The sequence below is a fragment of the Vicugna pacos genome, chromosome 3 (assembly GCF_048564905.1).
Source record: "Vicugna pacos chromosome 3, VicPac4, whole genome shotgun sequence".
Lineage (NCBI taxonomy): Eukaryota > Metazoa > Chordata > Mammalia > Artiodactyla > Camelidae > Vicugna > Vicugna pacos.
The window spans coordinates 67,660,415-67,677,992 of record NC_132989.1 but is presented as its reverse complement, the minus strand read 5'-3'; the positions used below and the strand labels follow the sequence as shown (position 1 = coordinate 67,677,992).

Below are 17,578 nucleotides of genomic sequence, written 5' to 3'. Positions count from 1 at the left end.
TCAAAGGTTATCAGGTCCACAGGGACTCACCTACATTAATCAAGCCCACAAAAGACTCATTAATAACTTAGAATGCTAATTGCTGAATCTATAGTGAGAAATCAAATTGCCAAAGAGGTTGGAGAGCACATATCTGCCAGTCAGAGGATTCTCTTTCTCGGCCCCTGCACCCCAAGACCTGTGGGCACCCACCAAGGTCAGGGTTAAGCTGCACACACTACGGCGTCTGTTCACCTCACAAATCCCACGTGCTCAGGTGAACTGCCATATTTTCACATGGGGAGCCCAGTGACAGTCAAAAGATTGTTTGGTGATCAAGGAAAGTTATGTGTAGATCTTAATGGCCTGTATATGAAACTGCTATGACCAGCCTTGGGCCCAAATATTTGGGTTTGCTATACTTTCTCCCTGCATCAGGGTGAGAATTTTTCCCTGAGAAAATCCTTGTCCTTTGGGGGTTTTATCTGTTCAGTCCAAATGCTTACACTCACAATTTAAAAAAAAGGAAAATATGCCTTAAGTCCATTTTCTAGGTTCTACGTTTTTTTTTCTTCTTTATTTAGTGAATGCTTGATTAGATTTCTAGGCCCTGTTCCAACTGCTTTTGATCTGAAAAGAAATCATACCTGTTATGATGACCATCACAGATCATAGAACATCATCTATTATGTGACGATCTTACTTATTTAATAGTCGGAAGTAAACCCTACTTGGAACTTGTTATGTGACATCTCTGTCTCTCCCATGGATTGACTGCATGTAGTAGGAGGGGAGGACACTTTCATTCAAGGATTTGTTGTAAATGATGAGAGTGATCAGAACACAGGTTATCAGGTGAATCTGGATTGAGAGAGCAATGACTCTGCTCCTTCATAGCTGTGTGACTTTGGGCAAATTGTGTAGCCTCTTTTAGAGTCTTCAGTGTAACACAGAAATAGTACCAGCTGTTACAGCACAAGGTTGTTCATTCATCCATTCAAGTGATAACTAAGATGCCAGGCATTGTCATACATTCTAGGGATCCAGTGCTGATCAAAACAAATAGCCCTGCCCTCAAGAAGTTCACATTCTAGCGAGAGGAATAGCATACAATAAAGGAGGTAAAATAAGTGAATTGTTTAGTATCAGAAGGTGATGAGTTCCATAAAGAAAAATAAAGCAGGGAAGCGTTGTTGTGACATGTAAATGAAAGAATTAATGTATGTAAAATTCTTAGCAGAGTGCCTGCCATATAACAACAGCAAAAACTTTAGCTGTTATTAATTCAGCTATAATGCAGGACCTTCTTACAACCAAAGAGCCTGGCGAACCACTCAGAATAGCACAGTGTCCTCACACACACCTTGGCATGCAGTTGTATTTCCCATGGCCATTGTATCTCCACTGAAAGTTTAATATTTTCCTGTTTTACTTATTGCAAGCAGTCAGGAAAGTTACTTAGAACAAAAGATAAATTATCCTTAATTTCACCACTTAGAGGAAAGCAATGTTAACATCTGGTATGTGTTCCTCCCAGGCTCTTCTCTTTTTTTTTTTTGAATATATATATACACACACACACTCTCTCTCTCTTTAAAACAATGTAAATAAAACCACTATTACATAATCCGCTTTTGTTACTTATAGCTATGTCATGAACATCTTCTCACATTAACAAACTGATTTGTGTCACTACTTTGATGCCTAACTGTAGTCCACTGGAAGGATGAGTCTTAGGTTATGCAACCAGTCCATTATTGATAGATATTCAATTGACTTCCAAGTTTTCATGTCTATAAAAATGCTTTGGTTTTAAAGGCACCAGCTTCACTATTTGGCCTAGAGTTTTTCTTGAATTTGTCATGGGAAAGTGTATACTGTTTCCACATTTACTGTGACCTTGAACCAGTTTTTATAAACCCAGTTGGGAAGACTGAATAGAAACTCCCTCATGGAGTAAGCTTGGTGCCCAGTTTTGTTTAGAGTCAATTCAATATAACATATTTAACTATATTCAATTAAAATATATTTTTTAAACATCTACTATGTCGAGATACCTTACTGATTCCTGCTAGGAACCAAGATGAGTAAGGTGCAATCCTTCCCTTCAGGGAAGCCCAGATGGGAGCACAAGTATCTGATCAGCATATAGGCAGAAGAATCGTGAGGTTATGGACCAGGGGGAGGACATGTCTGTTCGCTGTGACCAAATCATGTTAGTTTTATGTCACTAGCATGTTGAATAAGCAAGACTCCTGAGATATAGTTATAAAAGACATTTTATTTTTGTCTCCTTGTGCCCTTTAAGTTTCTGCAGTGGAAGGAAGTTCTAAATGAAAACATAGGCAGGGTAACTTGGGAGGACTTAAGTGACCTTTCTTAGAAGAAATGTCTGCACTGAGACCTGATGGCTGAGTGGAAGTTGGCCAGATGGAGGGGAGTGGGTTATGGAGGCAGGAGGAGGGAAGAGAAGAGTATTCCTGACATAGAGTAAAGGTGAGGAGGTGAGAAACAGTCTGATGCCTGAGAGGGACTCAAAGGTCAGTATAGGGGGTGTAGTGGGTAGGGGAAGGAGTGGCTGTTGGGGTGACTGTAGGGCACGGCTGTGGAGGGCTCCTGTGGTGGGAAAGATTTTCTCTGTATACCCCAGGTTTTAGCTTAGGTCTTCATACAAATTGAGCAGTAAATAAATATTATTGAAAGTCAAGTCTGAAAATCATAGAGATTTTTTATTCTTTTCTCACCATTCCGAACTATGTGTCAACTTCCCACTTCTCTCCACTGGGAAATTTGAGAGCTCTCTCCAAATGGTGTTTGGATTATAAGTCAGGGGGAGGATAATATTTGGGTCCTTGAAGCAGAAGCTCCACATGGAGCTTGTTTGCTGGTCACCAGGTTTTCTCAGTGACTAGAGGTGAGTGAAGGGTTGAAGCCTCAAGGTCAAGAGTGATCACTCAGATAAGGTGAATAAATTTGACTCGTTCAAAACACAAGCATTTCAGAGGTCATTTTCCTAAGAAAAAATGTTGATCAATGGTATTTTTCAGGAAATCAACTCTGTTGAAATATAATTTATACTGCTTTTTACTTTGTCTTCTTTCAGTGAATTAAACTATAACCAAGCTTATTTCTTGATTTGCATTTCTCCTTAATTATTCTGAGCTAAGTTCTCCCCTGCAGAGCTCCAGAAAATGGATAAAATATGCATCTGAGTGTTGAACAGCAGCGGCAGACACCTACACACCAAACCCTGGCTGTGTGGGACGCTGCCATTTTCCCCAAGTCATTTCAGGTCAAAAACACCTCTGCTCCCAAAGAATAGCATTTATGGGCCCCCACTCAAGGTCTTTACAGGCACCGTATAACGTGCGAATCAGGGAGCAGTGCATTGTTCTGCACCCTCCCGAGAATAAGTTCAGGGCTACTTTTTTGCCCCTATAGGCATAGACATACATCTCCAATTATTCAGCCCAATGGGAAACCTTGTGAGTTACCTCTGTGGGGCTTGAAGTTCAAAATCAGAAAATGATTTTGCTTTATTCCCATTCAGTGAACAGAGCTTTTTTAAAAATAACCTTAATACATATCACTGTGGAACTTTGGAAACTATGGAAAATGATGACTAACATAAACACTATCTGTGATACCATAGACCTAGACCCGGTTGGTATGCTCTTTAGCTTTGGGCCTTTTGCCCTCTGCCTTCCCAATAGCAGATGTAATGCCTAGAGGTGTCACCGGCATCTTGCAGCCTTGAGGATGAAATTCACATGCTAAGCATGAAGGAGCATGAGATGGGAACCTGGATCCTCAACGACATGGTTGAGGCGACATTCCAGCTCTCTAGTGCCTACCTCTAAACTTTTTGAGGCCTGAGTTAAATAAACCTTTATGCCTTTAAGCCACTAGTCTTTCTTTTGAGTTTAACATACGTTCAGAAAAATGCACCACAGGTTTACAGCATGATGAACTTTTTCAAAGCTGATATACATATAGATATGTATGCTAGTAATACATGGGTAGCTATGTAATATTTGTATATCAAGAAAAAACGTTACAATAAGTGATTTCCAGTTGCTCCCACTTCCTTAGGTAACCAGTGTCTGCAAGTAACCATAGATTGGTTTTTGTGTGGTTTGCAACTTCGTAAGAATGAAATCACAGTATTTTGTTTGTTTGTTTCTGGCTTCTTCTGCTCAACATTGTATTTGTGAGATTTATCTGTGCTGTTGTGTGTAGCATCATTTGTTCATTCTCTTTGCTTTATGGTAGTATAACTTATAAATATACTGCAATTTATTTGTTTATGCTGCTGTTGGTGGACATTTGAATTGTTTTCAGTTTGGGGCTATTACAAATGGTACTGCTATAAACATTCTTGTACCTATTTTTAGTGAATGTGTATACAGTTTCTGTTGGTAAATACCAAGGAACAGAATTGTTGGACTGTGGCTCGCCTACGTTCAGCTTCAGTAGATACTGACAAAGTGTTCCCAAAGTTAAGTTCCAGTTTACATTCCAACCAGCACTATGTGAGCATTTCAGTTGTTTCATATCTTTGATACCATTTGGTAATATTTGTCTATTTCTCTTTAACCATTCTGTTGAGTATATAGTGATACCACATTGTGGTTTAAATTTGCATTTCCCTGATGGTTATAGAAGTTGAACACTTTTGTATATATTTATCGATTTATGGGCCATTTGGACATCTTTTTTTTAAGTTTCTGTTCAGACCTTTTGCCCACTTTTCTATTGTGTTGTTTGTCTGTCTTTTGTTGTTGTTCAATTTATGTATGTATTCTTTTTTTGTAGATTATATATATATTTTATTGAAGTATAGTCAGTTTACAATGTTGTGTCAATTTCTGGTGTACAGCAGAATGCTTCAGTCATACATGAACACACGTATACTCATTTTCATATTCTTTTTCACCATAATTACTATAAGATATTGAATATAGTTTCCTGTGCTATACAGTATGAACTTGTTTATGTAATTTCTGTATGTATTCTGAATATGAGTTCTTTGTTGGGTATATATTTTGCAAACATCTTCCCTCCCATTTTGTAGCTTAATTTTTCACTCTCTTAATGATTTTTGATAATCAAAAGTTTTTATTTTAGTAAAATTCAATTTATCTTTTTTTCTTTATGGTTAGTTTTTGTGTTCAATTTAAGAAAGCTTTGTCTACCCTGCCCCTATGGAGATATTTTTATATGTTTCTTTTTTAAAGTTTTATTGTTTTATTTTAGCTTTTACATTTAATTACATATATATACATATATGTATATATAGATTCACACATATGTATTATATATGTAATATATATGTATTTTATATGTGTGTATATATATATATATATCGATTTTTTTGTGTATGGCATAAGGTAGAATTCAAAACGCAGTTTTTCCCTCATGGAAAAAAAATTGATCAAGTCCCTTTCATGAAAGATCATCCCTTCCCCAGTGCACTGCAATGTCCCCTTTGTCACAAATGCTTAAGCCATTTCAAATTGTTCTTTTTTGTTACCAGTAGCCAGAGAATCACATCTGATGTATGTATATGTATGTGAGTGTGTATACACATATTTTCCTTCATACCATAAATATTCATTAAGAATATAGTTTTTCATATGTGCTAAATATTCTGTTATAATGATGCAGCATCATCTATTTAACCAATACTTGGATGCTGGACATTTGCTTCTAACTTTTGGTTATTATAAATGATTCTAAAATGAATATCCTTGTCCATAAATATTTGCACATACATCTCATTATTTTCTTTAAGTAAGTTCCTAGAAGTGGAATTAAGGGTTAAAATGTACAAATTTTTAAAGCCTTTGGATAGATACTGCAAAATCAACATAGAGTTAAACACAACCTGAAGAAATGTGTGGAGAATGCACTTTTAAAGTACCACAATTCTGCAGTGGAGAAGCTGATAATACTGCTTTCAAAATACAAATATATTTATTTAACTTTTCTCTCATAATCTTCACTGATTTTTTTCTACTATTTACCTTCCTAATAACAAGAGAACTCAGCAGATTGGAAATTACTTGCCCTAATGTGAGATTGGCTGTCTGGGGATACAATAAAAGATGTCAACATAAAAGCCTGCCTGCTTATTTCTAGTACTCACGGCTAAGAATGCAGGTAATGGGGGCAGGTAGATTTCATATTCAACATAGTATTCCTGCTTTCTTTTTCAATGCATAGAGTCTTTTTTTCCTTTATTTCGCTGTTGACATTTTCTTTTCTACAGGCTGTGGAGGACCCAGGAATGGAATGGAATGGAATGGAGATAATAAGGTGCTTTGGAGGGATGTAGGACTTGACTGGTGGAGGAGAGGGGGAGATGGTGGTAGAAAACTGCTCCTAAGTACTGCACCCCGCAACTGTTCATGTGTTGTCTTCACAGCTGAGGAAGGCATGGAGAGATGGAGGAGAGGACAAGTAGAGTCGGGGGAGGTGGAAGTCCCACCTGAGGGGATTATGAAAGACTTAGAAAGACTGCAGAGTAATTGTCGTCATCTCTCTTTGGCCAGAGCAGACTGAGCCAAAGATGCCACGGTGGCTATTTCTGCAGAGTTTCAGAAACGAGAACCTTCTGAGTTAGTGAAGGAGCCTTCAGTTGCCATGGTGATGCAGGGCTTAGTGGGAGGGCTCTGACTTACCTTCACAAAGGCGGGGATTTATTCTTCAGAACCAAGTCAAAAAACTGTATCCGTTAAGGTTCGGGAGCAGGGTCTCTGCAAGCAGATTTGAAAGGCTAAGAAGGGCTGGCTGGAACCTGAGCCGCAGCGCCAGCACTGCAGTCCCCCAGCACTTGTCGGTCTGCGGTTGCCTCCTGAGCCCACCCAGAGAAGTCTGCCCCAGAGGAAGGGCCGTGTATGGTGTGTGCTGGATCTAAAACAGTGGTGCTTGGGGAGTAATTACAAGCACAGGGGAGGAAACTTACTCGTATCACTGAGGAAGGCATTAGGGCAGCCTGTGTGTTCCTGGAGGGGCAAGGAGGTGTGTGTACCTCCCAAGAGGGGCTCACCCACCACCACTGATGGTCTAGGAAGGCACCTAGGCCTGTGAGGGATGGAGCCCTAAAAGAGATGGAAATGGATGCTCTGAGGAGGGGTCCCCAGAGGAGCCTCCTGTGCTCTGGCAGACCAGTCAGACTGTGGCCAGACTTCGGCTGTCTTTGAATAAGCATCTCCGTTTTCATGGTACTGTACTTTCCGTTGTGTTGCCATTGTCGCTGTTGTTTGTTTTTACTTACTTTCTTCATCATGTACCTTTTAAAAATCTCTGATTTTTCTCTTGGCCAAAGAAATTTGAAGGAAAAAAAATGTTTCAGACAATTGTAGGTTGAATTGTGCCTCACAAAAGTAGTATATTGAAGTCCTAGGCCTGGTACCTATGAACATGACCTTATTTGGGAAAAGAGTCTTTGAAATAGGGTGGGTTCTAAATCCAGTGGGTGGAGAGAGAGATTTGCAGACAAGAGATTCACTCCCAGGGAAGATGCCCATGTGAGGATGCAGGCAGAAGCTGGAGTGGAGCATCTGTAAGTCAAGGAACGCCAAGGATTGCTGGCAACCAGCAACCATCAGGAGCTAGGAAGAGGCAAGGAGAAATTCTCCCCTAGAGGTTTAGGGAGAAGCGTGGTCCTGCCAACACCTTGATTTCAAACTTCTGGCCTCTAGACTGTGAGAGAATAAATCTCCATTATTTTAAGTCGCAGTGTACTGGAATTTGTTACGGCAGCTCCGGGACCTCATGCACAGGCTGTGAGGCTTAGAGCACCCTTGCTGTGTTGAGTGACTGAGGAGATCTGAGCAAATAAATACATAGGGGAAGCAAATCCAGAACTGCATTTAGTTACAGTATGGTTCTAGCCTATAGCAGTTCCTTACAGCCTGACTTACTCCAGTCACCTACAGGGATTCAGAGGCGCTGAGACCTTACAAGCATATTCTATAGATCTAACTGGACTTTAACTTTTTCAAAATTCTAGTTTAAAAGCACATAATATATATTTACAACCTTGACCATTTTTAAGTATGTGGTTTAGGGATAAGGATATAGTGGTCTCCCCCTTATCCTCGGTTTTGCTCTCTTCAGTTTCAGTTACCCACGGTCAACTGCAGTCTGGAAATACTAAATGGAAAATTCCAGAAATAAGCAATCCATAAATTTTTAACTGAGTGCCGTCCTGCATAGTATGGTGAAATCTAGTCCCGTCCTGAACCATCCCTCCCGTGACAATGATCAGCTCGACAGTCAAGGTAACATTTATTCTACTTAATAATGGCCCAAAGTGCAAGAGCAGTGGTGCTGGCAAGCCAGATATTCTACTGTGCCTAATTTATAAACTGAATATTACCTTAGGGATGTCTGTATAGGAAAAAGCAGGGTATACATAGGGTTCAGCACTGTCTGCAGTTCAGGCATGCACTGGGGATCTTGGGCTGTGTTTCCCTCAGATAAGGGGGACGAGGCTACTGTATTCACAGCATTGTGGGACCTAAACTTGTTTAGAATCAGAAGATATGTACTTTTAGAAAGTGATTAACATACAATTATTCTTATTCATCACTTGCTAATTATTGATTACAAGCTTGAGTCTTGGTATTGATTCTCTCTCTTAAGGGTACAAAGTTTACACTGAGGTTAATATGAGGTTTTGGATTTTGAAATTATAACGAGGTCATCTCTTAGCAACTAAGCTTAAAGCTAATGTCATGCTTCATTTGGAATTCTTTGTTAAATTGGCTTTGGTCACTCAATGCTAGGTTTAAACAGTAAGAGAGAGTGTGGGGGATGTTCTTGCTCTATTATGATAAATGTAACTACTCAAGGGTACTGCTGTGGACACTGGGATGTAGAATTCAGTCAGTCTGGCACAGTGCCCACCACTTTACAGAATGAGGAGAAAGCTGACATTCGGAAGAAGAGAGGCTTTGTGGAGGAAGTGTCATCAGAAGTGACCTTCAGGAACAAGTTCAGTGCCGTCACAGGCAGCCCTGAGTTAGTTATTACAGAAAGTGCAGAGGAGATCTGGGTCAGAGGTGAGGAGCACGGTGGGCATCCTAAGGAAGCCAGCACATAAGCCAGGAGGAGTCTTCCAGTCTATCTTGAGCTTCACCCCAGTCTGTGTGCCCTCATCAACCAAGACAGGTGTGTGTGGGGTTCCTCTTGGTCCCCTGGCTTTCATCTTGCTCAGTATTCTGAGCCTGACCTCTCTGGGATGTACTGGCTCAGGTTGAAGAAGGGATACATACCAACTTCTTCCCACCTGCGAGCCCCCTGAGCCAGCTGCTTTGAGTTCTTGACCCTGAGGCTTCTCAAGCAGAAGCCTCTTAGAAGCAGGGAGCACAGACGCAGCACTTTCTTCCACCCTCCCCTCTGTTAGGACATTTTCATAGATGGTGGTCATCTCCTGGGTGTGGCACTGGTCAGTGGGCTAGTGGTTACCGGTCTACATTGTGGTCGGGGTAGCCTGAGGTTGTATCTAGGCACTTGCCCGGGGGGGGGGGGCATCTTCTCATTACACAGAACACACCCACCCTATTGGCTCAGTTCTAATGCTTCTGATGTTGGGGATGCAGGCTAGGGTTAACTGGTTCCATTCAAAGAAGATTGGAAAAAAGCCCTCTTTCTTTAGTCGAGATAGTGCCTCAACAACAAAACCCTGGAAAGCTCTGTAGCTTATAAGCCAAAGTTTTATTTCTTGCTTTTGCTGAATGTCCATTGTGGGTTGAGTGTGGCTCAGTCCCAGCTTATCTTTACTCCGGGGCGCAGGCGGATACAGCAGGCTCTAACTAGAACATTGCTATTTCCTGCTGGGGAGGAGTTACGTGAACCACCCATTAGCTCTTAAAACTGCCGCTTGGAAGTTATCCAGAGTTCTTCTGCTCCATTTCTAGCCACCAAAGTCAGTCATATGGCCACGTCTGCTGTCAGTGGTATCGGGAAATGATAATCCTCCCCCGGGGAGTAGTACAGAATATTTGTGGAAAATAATACAATGTACCCAATGTGGTCATCAAGGGAGTTACTTCTCAATTTTATTGTAAAATTATCACCTTAACTTACACACTGATGGGACCTGTATTTGCCAACTCATGAAACAGTGGGAGAATCTGAGTGGTAGGCACTGCTGCTTAGGTGGTTGAAGGTCTTTCAGGTTGGGTAAGGAGCTGAGCAATAACAGTTGCAAAGTGCAGTGTGTGATTTAGGTTGGAGGAACGGAGTGGGAGGCAAGCTTAAGAAGGAAGGTGGAGCCTGGGTGTGGAGTAGGAAATCTTCAGAACTAGGGGGTTTAGAATTATTCTTTAGGCAGTGAAATCCCATGGAGGATTTTAGAGTGTTGGAATGCATACTCTTCCTAGGAAGACTCCCAAAGGCATTATTGAGGATTAATTCAAGGCCAGGTACCAGTTAGAAACTATCACTAGGAGAGTAATGATGATTTTAGAGCTCCTTTGGGGAAAAGGAGATAGGGGTGTTTAAATCCAGAATTTGATTTCAGTTTCAGATAAATTTAAGATCTACCTTTGAAATATAGCTGGATGAATCAGGAGAAGTTTCCCTATCTCTCTAAACCTCAGTTTCCTCTCTGTAATATGGGGGTGATAGTAATAGAATTGCCTTTCATAGTTTGTTGGGGGAACTAAATAAAGTAACATGTAAAAGGCTTAGCAAAAAGTAGTACACCTAGCAAGTCCTTAGACGTGGAGAAGCAGAGACACTGGAGATTTAGAATGTCACTAGGATTTGGTAACTGCATGTGAACAGTGAGGATGAGGAAGGATTTGAAGAACGTATCAAAGTTTCTAAGCTGGGGAATGATAATGCCATTCATGTATACAGGAGCTGGCAATGGTTGAGGGAGAAGAAACACTGAATCTGAGGTTCCAGGAAGACATCTGTGGAGAAGGTTCCCAGCAGGTGCTTAGAAATCTGAGCTTGGCTCAAAAGATACGACGTCTACAATGAGTCATTTAATGCTTGTGTGGACAGATGACTTCTGGGGGCTTTGCTGCAGAAAATAAGTTTATACCTTTGAGCACACCTTTGTACCCCGAAGAGCTGGGGGAAGAGACTCTTCCCAGGCTGAAGGTCCCTTAGGCTAGTGGTTCTCAGGCTTGAGTGCATCAGTATTACCTGGGGCTTCCTAAAGTTTCTGATTCAGTTGGGTCAGGGGTGTGTCCTGAGAAGATGCATTTTTAAGAAGTTCCCAGGTGGTGCTGCTGCTGCTGACCAGGAGACCACACTTTGAGAGCCACTGCCTTTGGCTGTTAGAGGGCTCCAAAAGGAAGCACCTCGTCTGTGCACTGGGGCATAACAGCTCCCACGTGGGAGAGGCCTTCATGATCTGTTTTCCTCGCTCACATGCTTCCCTCATTGGTGAGCACTATTTTAGCTGAGGGCTACTTCTTTCCAAAGGAGTCGTGCTTTCCAAAGATGCCGAGAAAAGAAATCTCTGGTGTTTTATTTACAAGCATGGAATGCCCTGGAGGGAATCCAGAACCTAGCAATGGGGATATCACAATTAAAAACGCTACAGGCAGGAGCCCAGGTGTGTGGAGAAGATAAGGGCTCAGGGCTGCTCCTCCCAAAATGGAGCCCAGGTTCACAGGCTTGGTGTGTGTGTGAGAAACAGAAAGCAAGTGGTTTCTTGATGGTTGGCACGTGGAATATAAGGAAGGGGAGGGGCTGGGGGAAGCAATTCAGAGACTGGTGGCCCCATCATGATACAAATTGAATGTAAACAGATTTTAATTTTTTATATACCACATGTGCTTCAGGAGAAATGAAGGGGGCTCAGGCACAGACAGAAAGGCCAGGGGAAGGAAACTGAGTGCCCAGATAGTCACCCAATATGTATGGAAACTTGAAATACCATAGAAGTAGCAATGATGTCGGTGTGGAAAGGATGGCCTATTCAATAAATGGTACTGGGATATTTATATATCTGCTAGAAAAAAGATTAGATCCTATTAATTTCTTATTTATACTTTCTACAAGTAAGAACAATAACCTGTATAATCATGGTACAACTACCAAAATCAGAAAATTAGTATTGATACATTGCTATCAACTAATTCTCAGACCCCCGTTCAAGTTTCATTAATTGTCCCCAAAATGTCCTCTATAGCAAAAGTATACAGTTCCGAATCTCACATTGCATTTAGTTATGTCTCTTTAGTCTTCATCAGTCTAGAACAATTTCTCAGTCATTTCTTGGCTTTCATAATCTTGACCTTTTGGAATATTATGGGCAAGTTATTTTGTAGAATATTCCTCAATTTGGGTCTCTTTGATGTTTCCTTATGATTGTATTCAGGTGGTTCTTTTTTGGTAAGAATATTGCAGAAGTGATGCTGTATTTTTCCAGATGCATAAAATGTTAGGCCAAAAAAAAATGATCCTGTAAGAATACCTACCAAATGATTATTCCATTTACATAATATTTAAAAAACCTACAAAACTAAATAATATATTTTTAGAGACACATACATATTTAGTAATTCTATAAAGAAAAGGGAATGATAAACACAGATTCAAGATAATGATAAACAAATTCAGGATAATGATAAAATCTAGCAAAGAGGGAGAGGACTGTGATTGGGAAGGAATTTACAGTGACTTCATCTGTTATTTTATTCTTTATACTTTATACATAAATTGCAAATTTTCCTTGGTGTACATGAAATATTTCACAATTGAAAAAAAGACTCCTTACTTCGGACCCTCGTTTTTCTGACTTTGCAGTGGGCTAATGGAAATGTTTCTTCTGGACTTTGAGCTAGCATTTGAAGTCCATGCCCTAGCTCACAATGACGGTGCAGAATGATAGGTCTATGTATACCTGTTGTCCAGCCTAATTATTAATAGTGCTTTCAAAAGTGCTCCTGTTTGGAGGATAACTTACATTAAGTTCTACCCACATGTATATGGCACACTCCTTCTCAAGAGTTCAAAGCACTTAAAGAACTATTTCCTCCTCTCAGACCTCATCCATTTTGTAGATGATGGGGCAGCATCGCTTAAAAAAAAAATCAGTGATTGAACTTGTTCCTGCAGTTGGTCAGTCCCAAAGCTGGAACAGGGCAAGGGTCCGGAGCGGTTGTGTCACAGGAGCAATGCTTTTATTTCTATAAACAAGCCCATGTGGGAAGGTTGCTTGGTAAGTACACTGTTAGATCAACTGGAGTTAGTCGGAGTTAGTGCTATCAGAGTTTTACAAACTTTAACCAGACTCCATTTAGCCTTTCTCTCTAAACCGAGAAGTCTTGATTTTTCTGTTTTTCACCCCTATCCAGAAACTTCAAATAATTGGTGTTTTTTTTTAATCCCATTGTTTCAGTTCCTAGTGTGCTTTCTTTGGCATCTATCTGTGCTTGGCACATGAGGAGGCATATAAAGAGCAGCTTGTCTCCCCCTTACTGGTATTGTCATTATTGTATGCACACTTCGGCTTCCAACATCCTCATTGAATATACAAAACCATTCACTCTAGCTTTGGCCCCAGCAATTGAAGCAGGTTAATTTCTTTAATAAACTTACAATGACTCCTAGGTTCCACGTTGACTAGGGTAGTGCATGTACTGAGTTATCTCATTGTGGTTTTAATTTGCATTTCCTTACGATGTTGTATACTTAGTGGGATGTAGTAGAAAATTCAGATATTATTATTTTATAAGTATAATTTAAATTCTTCCTCCCTAAATATGTAACGGAATACTTTTCCACACTGCACTTTTCTCAAGGTTCTTGCCCATTCGCCTATCATTGAGAGACCATTCTGTGGTTTGCCCTGATCAGATTACCATTTAGTAACCTGAAAAGACTTCCAAAAACTGGAGGTTTCATGAGTGTTTCTTACTCTACATTTAATTTTTAAAATTTAAATAAGAATTCTCTTGCAATGATTCCTAGAAACTCCACCGTGGTTCCTTTTCCATTGAGAGATCAATTTACTTATCCCTATCCTTTGCTTCCTGTCTTAAACCAGTGTTCCATTCATGGCAGAATTTTCCAATCTCCAGCCAAATCCCTAAACATACAGTTCTTAGGAGTGCGTGTATGTGTGCATGCACGTGTGTGTGTATTGATTTCATCAGAAGTTGGGAAAAATGCAGATCATGAACTCACTTAGCAACATCAGGCTTATATCGCTGCCTCCTTGCCTGATGAAACCAATCAAATTTTGGTTCAAGTTTCAGCAAAATTCTACTCTAAGTGATGTTATGACTTTAAGTGGGGAGGACTCCTTTCTGCTCTCCTATAGCATTTTGGAGGAAAAGGATGGGAGGCTGACAGGCAAAGTGGTTAAAGGTTAAATCAAAAGCTGAAAAGTCACTGAATGCAAAATAATTCAAACTCAAAATGAGGACTTCTCAGAATAAAAGAAAAAAACTGTCAAACCAGCAGTAATTGAGGGAAAAGTCAAATGGAGGATGGAAGTCTCCCTTCCCAGAAGAAAGGGCTACTCTGTCTTTATTGCCTCACTCACTCTTGCTTTTTAAAATTAAGGATGAGGAAGGTGACAAACTAGAAAAGATGGATGGAGGGAGAACAGAAGAAACTCTGGCTGAGCGAGTGCTGCAGGGACGGAGGGTGAGAGGCCCCACCTCATGCTTAAAGGGATCTGAGAACTGGGTGAAGAGCTGCCAACAGCCGGAATATGAATTAAAGAAGGTGACCTTACAGAAATAGGGAAAATGACCTCTCTCTGAGATCTAGAGGGAAAAGATGAGGATGTCAACTAGTTAGGAAAAAAAAAATCATTGCGCATTGGAGTGTGAAAAGACTTTAGAGGTCACGGAAACCAAACCGTGCATTTCACAGATGGGCTAACAGCCGAGAAGAATGAGCTGTCAGAGTCCAGACTGGCCCGTCACAGTAGAATATGTTTGCATTTGAACTAATACAAAACAGTGCCTCCTGATCTTCAAAGAAGCTGTATACTACTAGAAGATACACTCTTTTTATCGTGGGGCTTTTTGTAACACTTAGCACCATCATGTCCTGGTTTAAGAAGCACCAGATTAATTGACTTGCCCAAGAACCACAGCTTGTTTCATGAGATGATTTAAAATTTTATCTTTAAGTATTTGGAGAGATGTGTCACCATCATATTTGATGCTTAAGCAATAGTTCCATACTTCTCGATCATTTCAATAAAGACGGTAGGATATCTGAACTGTGTTGTGGTTCAAGTTTAGTGCATATACCTGGCGGCTGAGTGGATCAGGGCCAAGGAAGACAAGGGACTTCATTTCCGCCACCCTCATACCAGCCGGGGCCCAGCTTGGGCTGCGAGGACAGCCTCTGGTGGATCCTCCACCTCCTGTCTTGCTCCTTCCAACCCACCTTCTGCGGCAGCTCTCAGAGTGACCTTTCTAAAACGCAAATCTGATCATGCTGCTCTCGGTACAACTCATGGACCACAAGTTGGATTCTAGACTTCTTAACCTCTAGGTCCTCCCTCCCCTTGTCCCCTGATTTGTGGTTCCCCTCCTAACACAGTGTGCTCAAGCTCTTATTGCTCATAGCTCATCAGGCCAGCTTCAGGTGGCTGTATCTTTGCTAGCAGTTCTCCTCTGCCTAAGATGTCCTTCTCCCCTTCCTCCTCTTCCTGGACAACCTGTACTCATTTTCCAAGACTGAAAGCAGCATTTTCCTTACACACAATTAAAATGCACCATCCCGCTGAGATTGTCTCATTCCTTCCTGGACATACTTCTATCGTAACACCTATAATATCTTAATGCACTTGTTTGTATACATATCTATGTTAGAGAAAGCAGTGGTTTTCAAACTTTAACGTGCACAGAAGAATCATCTAAGGAGTTTCTTTAAAATGTAGACATTTCTTGGCCTCACCTTCAGTGATTCTGACTCTAATTCAGGAGATGATCACAGGTTATCCAGTTCAGGAAGTCATCAGAGGGGTTCACAGACATCTCTGAGCCTGCTCTGAGTCAGGAAGTCTTCACCTGCCTGAAGCACCATTTTTCCAAGGGCAGAAGACACTGCTGATTTGTTCCACCTGCTTCTTCCCGATCATTGACTCACAAGAGTATCATCTTGAGAGATCCCAGCACCCTCTTCCTCCCCTCCCACTCTTTTGGGGGTAAAATATGCAAAACTCATTTATATTCCTGCAAGTAGGTGAGAATAACATTCTGGGCCATCACCATTCAATAATGGAAGCTTTGTGCAAAGTAGTGACAGGTGAGAGGAATGATTTCATTTTTCATTTTGACAATTGGATGAAGCAGATTCCTGGCAGTTCTGCAAAGGTTTTATGCCCACATAGTTACCCAAGGGATCTGCTTAGCAACCAAGAGATGCTGCAAGGAGAGGAGAAGCAGATTCTTCTCTCAGTGGCATCTTGTAACTGAGATGCTGAAGCACAAAGAGGAGAGAGGACAGCTCTGACCTAGGGTTCCCACTGGCTCTCCGGTCTCCATAGAGGCCCGTCCTGAATGCCCTGGTCCTTGTACCCTCCCCAGACCCTACACAGAGCTCACTGTGTGGGGAGCATCATTCCCCAGAGGGCTTGGCTATGCTTACCTAGGTTTTTTCTCTGTGCAGTGATTCTTTTCTGACTATGATATTTAACCTATTTGTTAGAGGCTTTGAGAGGGTTCAGTAGAGCACCCCTCTTCCATGCCTGTGTTTTGAACTGAGAAATAAGACAAAAAAGTAGGCACTTGGGAAACCAATTATGACCAGTTCACTGATAAAGTTGATAATAGAAAATCAACTTTCTATATCAGCAGGCAAGTGGGCTTCCTAATACTGAATCCCAGAGCTGAACTAAACCCCCCAAATGATAGCCCCTGCAATTGAATGCTGTCTCGAAGCTGGAGCACGCCTTCCTCCCATTAGCTGGGCAATCTAGAGGATGTGCTCTGGGCTGGTAGGTGGGCTTCCTGAAGGAAGGGGAGTGGCACAAGCTGGGAAAGTCCAGCGTCACCTCTAAATCCACCAATCTGGTGATTCCTTCAGCCTCCCTGAGCGGAGGGCATCAGGGGCAGGGAGACCACAGTGGTACTTGCCTTCATTCAGCAGGAAACAGACACAGATCCCAGCAATCCTACAAGCCAGTTATTCTCACTGTTAAAGATTTGGAAAATACAAAAAAGTGTAAAGAAGAAAATAAAAGTCAGTAGTAATCCCAGAGAGGTACTACATTTCTTCTGTTCTAAGGCACATATTGCTCACTTTCTAATGTTCCTTAAAAGATTTTGTTGAGCCTCTGGTACCTTGTTCAGTTGTTAGTATCTTAGAAATGAGGAAATTTGGCAAATTTTGATCATTTTTTCAAAGATAGGGATTATACTAGAGCATCTTGCTGTGTCAATAGGTAGGGAAAATCTGATGTATAATGACTGAAAAATGGTCCACCATCTGAATGTACCCTTGGCATTTAAGTTGTGGGTTTGTTTTTTGTTGTTTTTTTTTTTTTGGTTTGTTTTTGCTTTGTTGTTGGTGGTGGTTTTGGATTGTAGATAATGCTGTGATAAAACTTCCTTGTATCTAAGTCTTTGCTTCAAATATGATTTTTCACCCCTCGAAG

General features: G+C 41.1%; 1 long non-coding RNA gene across 1 annotated transcript; it reads right to left on the bottom strand.

The window, feature by feature from the left end:
- Positions 1-11,979: 11,979 nt before the first annotated feature.
- On the bottom strand, positions 11,980-15,957 carry LOC140689678 (uncharacterized). The gene is made up of 2 exons (XR_012064711.1): positions 15,877-15,957; positions 11,980-12,427 (listed from the first exon to the last, which is right to left on the bottom strand). It is a non-coding gene; the product is annotated as an uncharacterized lncRNA (long non-coding RNA).
- Between the last annotated feature and the right edge of the window lie 1,621 nt (positions 15,958-17,578).